Raw genomic sequence first — 5,451 nt, forward strand, 5'->3', positions numbered from 1 at the left:
ACTCGTTATCCTCGTACATCCTTCTTCCTAACTAGATCTTCTTCTCCCATTATTCTTAGCTGATGCACTCGCCTTAAATTTACTTTCCCCAGAACAAAAAAAAAAGGTAGGTTCAAATGGCTCTGAGCACTATGCGACTTCTGTGGTCACCAGTCGCCTAGAACTAACAACTAATTAAACCTAACTAACCTAAGGACATCACACACATCCATGCCCGAGGCAGGATTCGAACCTGCGACCGTAGCGGTCGCTCGGTTCCAGACTACAGCGCCTAGAACCCCTCGGCCACTCGGGCCGGCCCCAGAACATCATGTACACCTATAAATACCTGCTATATCTGGCACTATCATTATTGTCATTATCGCCGCCGCCGCCGCCGCCGTCGGCATTACTATCATTAGTAGTAGCAGTAGTAAAAGTACTTCAGTATTGGCTTTTCAATATTATTTACTCAAATTGCCACTCCAGACACTCAGAATATTTTAATACGCCGTACCATATTAAAATTGTTATTTCTTGGGAAATTCTGATATAAAAAAAGTGCTGTATGTGTGAAACCCTGGTTCGATGTAAGTGGGTCTGAAAGGCGCAATCAGATCTGGTTAAATAAATAAATGTGGGCCTTAGGGGCGAAGAGCTTGTGAAGTCTTATTTTCCAACTTCCCGTGACTGTGTGTGTGTGTGTGTGTGTGTGTGTGTGTGTGTGCGTGTGTGTGTGTGTGTGTGTGTGTGTGTGTGTGTGTCATATCTACAATTTTTATTAATTATGTTCAGGTAATGTGATGCTACACAGCGATTGTGGTTCAGTTAGTGTACTTTCTGAAATACGGTTCAGCTTCGAACCACAATTTCTGAAAAGGGCATGAGAAGCCGCTGCCGTGACGAGTGTGGCGTGACGCGGTGCGGTACAGTAGTTGGTGGAACTATTCCCTCTCCGGCGGCCCTATCCAGCCACCTGGCACTCTGCGGTGTCGGTGGCGGGGGCGCCGGCTTCAAGAATGTGGACGGTGCGTCAGGAGAGGATGGGAGACGCGGGAGCAGCCGAGAGGGAGGGAGAGGGACAGAGCGGCGCTGTGCGGAGCCGACGTTAAGATCAATACTGCCGAGGCGAGGCGCCGCGTTACGTCTCGGTCCGCTGCGACGGCCACGCAGGGACCGGGCCGGCAGTCTTAATCTGCAGGGCAGAGGTCTGCACAGCGTCCCACTCGCGCCGCAACCCGCGCGAAGCGAAAATCCCATTTCGCTGTCGTCTCTACACACAGTACCTCAATTGATTTTCGTATCCAGATCGAAGGTCAGATTACAGAGTGTCACGATTATTGCCTGTAAATTAGGTGCTCCGATTTCGTAGCACGATGGAGTGACGTAGTCAGCACCTTCGTAATTTTCAAGTAAAGAGAAAGTAAGATTTCTTTGTGGATGTTAGTTGGGTTACTAGGTCGGTTTTCTGGGATTTGTTTTACTAAACTAATGAGAGATGATGTGGTTAAAACATTTAAAATTCCTTACCAAAAAGTAAAAAAACGAAATCTAAAAATCATTCACCCTGCTCCATTCCCACTCGTCCTCACACTATTGAAATACATAGTGTAGTGGACCGCGCTGTTATTATATAATCATGAGTTTAACTTCTTCCTTTTAAACTGATGAAAGATGGCCGTCAAGAAAAGTTCCTTAGGTAAGTAGTGTCTAGAAAGAACTCCCCGCAGTGCGCGCATTTTTCTCTGTTTGTGTACAGATGTCAGGGGAGAGATGTGAGCGCAAAGTATCAATAAAGCGTGACGGCTGTGGGGCGACTCCACCTGCGAGGGGGGGGGGGGGGAGATTGCTTACACATTGGCATCGCTACTTGAAGGTGGTGTGTAAATTCACACAACAAGAGGGGCTGGTGCCAATGGCCACATTCCGAAACAAAGGAAGAATGCTCTGTACCATGTGCTGACATTATGAGAGCTTCTGTCCTCATACCCTACATTGTAATTTTTTTTAAGAGAGAATAAAAATACAAGAGCGTTTGTTAAGAGTGGTTACGTGATTTCGTAGCTAGTTGGCGTAGATGTGAGCTACCTTACCACCCTCGACCGTTTGCATATGGAGAAGTCACACAGTACAGTTAGTGGCACTACACAGCAGGTCCACAGCACCAAGAAACTGAGAGAAGGCGACCGTAAGAAAATAATGAAGCTGAAAGCGAAACGTCCCCTTACAAAAATTATAAATGACTGTGCTTAAACTGACACACACTATTTTTAACGCAACGCAATCTGACTTTCAAAAATCCCTACAAAAAATGGCCCTGACTAACAATAACCTATACCTTTCATGAATCACTTACCTCACAAAAATCTTTGTTACTCGAACTACTGCAATACAGCGAGCACCACTACTTCCAGCTAAATAAAAGATTCTAATTACTGATAGGCATAGTTAGCAAATGAAAGATTTTGATAGAGAACAAACAATGCATTTACCTTAATAGTGTTCAAAAGTCATGACATCCAGTCGTACAAATTTACTCCTTCTGATGGACACACGTCCAGATCATCCGCGCTCAAAACTCCGCCATCTCTCTCCCCACGTCCACCACCGCTGGCAGCTGACCTCCAACTGCGCAACGCTACGCGCTGTCAACAGCCAGCTGCCCAACACTACAATGGCAAATGTTCCAACAATGCCAACCAGCCACGGACTGCACACAGCGCAGCCAGTGATTTTCATATAGAGTGCTACATTGCGTTACTAACATAAAAACCTAAACAGCCTACTTACAAAAGTGATCACGAAAACATCAAAATGACAAAAAAAAAAATGGTTCAAATGGCTCTGAGCACTATGGGACTTAACTGCTGAGGTAATCAGTCCCCTAGAACTTAGAACTACTTAAACCTAACTAACCTAAGGACGTCGCACACATCCATGCCCGAGGCAGGATTCGAACCTGCGATCGTAGCGGTCGCGCGCTTCCGGACTGTAGCGCCTAGAAACGCTCGGCTACTCCGGCCGGCATCAAAATGACAGATGGTTAGCGAAGTTGTTGACTGTAAGACGTAAACGCTTCAATATGTAGCAGCCATTTTGTAAAATCAGTTGTTAAAATACACGGACTACAACCGGACAGTGGCTAAGATAATGTGATAAAGAACAATTGCTGGTTGATCACCGGACAGGAATAGAATGAACCAGTCATCCTCAAAACACATTAAAATCACCCTAATAACCTCTTTTGAAGATTTGACTTGAAACAGAAACCACATTCGATTCCGCATTTCCTTGAACAAAGGACAAAAAAAATGGAAGTGAGCATATGGCATCGTTGGCTGGGTGGCCCCATTCGCGGAAGTTGGGCTGCCAAGTGGAAGTCTTACTTCGTTCGACGCCACTGGGCGATATGCGCGCCGGTGATAAGGATGAAATGCGGATGGGGACCCGCTTGCATGGCAGACAAGCACGTTACCACCCAGCTAAGCCTGCGGACAAATAAAGGACATAAGCTGTGAAACTGATTCAAGCCCTCACATCTTGAAATAAACACTTTCTGTTAAAGTGTGATGTACAGAATTCTGTAAACTACACGCACTGTTCACTGATGGTTCCTCTCGCCACAGGAGGGACTCACGTGCGAGAGGACAGTGCCTTGTCTTTTTTTAAAGAAATTATTAATTACCTTAAAAATATGAGTATTCACAACATCACAGCACATTTCAGTCATATGAATAACTAAAAAACTATTGATAAACGTGTCGCCACTCAAACTGTTACCTTTCTCCGCTGCTCTTCCCCCCCCCCCCCCCCCCCCCCCCAGCTGAATTTAACACTTGTGCGCTGCTGGTGCGGAGTGCCCATTTGAATTTTCGTCGTGGCTGCTTCGTCGCCCTGCTACGTTTGTCTCTTCAGTTTCTTCCTCAACGATCTCTTTTGATTTTTCTTGGTGCAACATGCTACGTTTCAAACCAGGATCAGTTGCACACGTCTCAGTTTCAATGAGTCGCCAGTACAGGATTATTCATAGGTACCTCCAGCGTTTCACACTAAAACTGCGCGAGGGCAAGACAAGACATCGTAATATGACACATCATTAGACAGAGCATATCTCCCAGTTTTGAATACTGATACTTGCTGTGGCGTAGTTGCAGAGCACACCAAAAGGGAGAGGCGTGACAGAACTTGGCATATAATGGACCGATGGCTGCATTTTGGTCCTTGAATTCGCTAAATGTTAGTAAACCGTCGTTGTAGAGTGAAAATTTTCGTACAAAATATCAGGTAGTCACCAATAGACAAAAAGATTCCATAGGTGACAAAGCACATTCCGTGAGATCGGCTGCTTCTGTGGTGCGAGGGAAACAAAATGGCCAGAACCACCAGTATAATCGTACAAGGTGGAGCACCGGAGGATATCATTGGCCAGAAGAAATCGACAGCAGATGCGAGCAGAGAACATTCTACCCAAATGTCTGTCTGTGTGTGTGTGTGTGTGTGTGTGTGTGTGTGTGAAAAGTAACGCCTGCGGTTGTTACATGCATTTGACTATTCGGGACTAAGACCCCCACGGTCACCTGTCTTAATGCAATGTGATTTCTTCTAACGGAATGTCGTAAAAGATGATGTTTTTCTGCCTCCACTGAAACTTAATTAGGAAGAGTTACATGGGAAGATTATTAATATGGTCGCTCATATCAACATTGACGTGTGTGGCAAGAGATTGTCTTCCGTATTGATGTTACCTGTGTCGCAAACGGTGCCCATATCGGTCACCTGTAATACGAGTTAACTTGTTGATGCGCTCTATCCACTGATACGTGTCTGTTTGCAGTATGTGTGGTACTTTGCATGTAGTCGTCTTCTGAAAGCCCGGAAGTACTTACGAATATACCTGTATTTGCTCCTACCTCAACGGCCAGAGGGACGGACGCCACGGCCGCGTCTTTTGTTTCATTGACTGCAGCTTGGTCTGCCCCATCCCTGTACACACCTCCTCCCACGGGCGCATGTGGTCATGCGCTGTCTCTGTCGTAACAGGAGGGGATGATTCAAAAGGTACTCAACAACTTTACCCCCGCCCATTAGTCCATGAAAAACAGTTGTAAGGAGTGAGAAACTGCGTTGACGAACAGCAGCCGTATTCAATTAAGAATTAACTCGCAAACTACGAAGCCGATTCCGCATCAGCTGTAGAATATTTCCGTGAAAAACTGTTTTATTACACCCACCTGGGTCACGCTTGCCCAGAGAAAAGTAATGGAATAAAATAATTTGGAGTAGTCGTGGAATTACTCCGAAATGTAACAGGGATGTTAAGATTCTAAAAAGTATCACTCTGTTTGTCGTAAGTTCAGAGTGCAAGTCACTGACACAAAGGAAACCTTTCCGAAAAAACTATTATTCCTCAAACGCCACAGCAGGGCAAGCAGAGCCCAGCGACTGGTTTAATTTCCTTGCAGCGCGGGAGCA

The 5,451-nt window shown here is 45.7% G+C and overlaps 1 non-coding gene across 1 annotated transcript; it reads right to left on the bottom strand.

Moving 5' to 3' along the window:
* Positions 1-211: 211 nt before the first annotated feature.
* Trnas-gga lies at positions 212-295 on the bottom strand. Its single transcript is given in 2 exon segments — positions 212-246; positions 256-295. It is a non-coding gene; the product is annotated as a tRNA-Ser (tRNA).
* Positions 296-5,451: the final 5,156 nt, after the last annotated feature.

The sequence above is a fragment of the Schistocerca americana genome, chromosome 8, assembly GCF_021461395.2.
Source record: "Schistocerca americana isolate TAMUIC-IGC-003095 chromosome 8, iqSchAmer2.1, whole genome shotgun sequence".
NCBI classification, from domain to species: domain Eukaryota; kingdom Metazoa; phylum Arthropoda; class Insecta; order Orthoptera; family Acrididae; genus Schistocerca; species Schistocerca americana.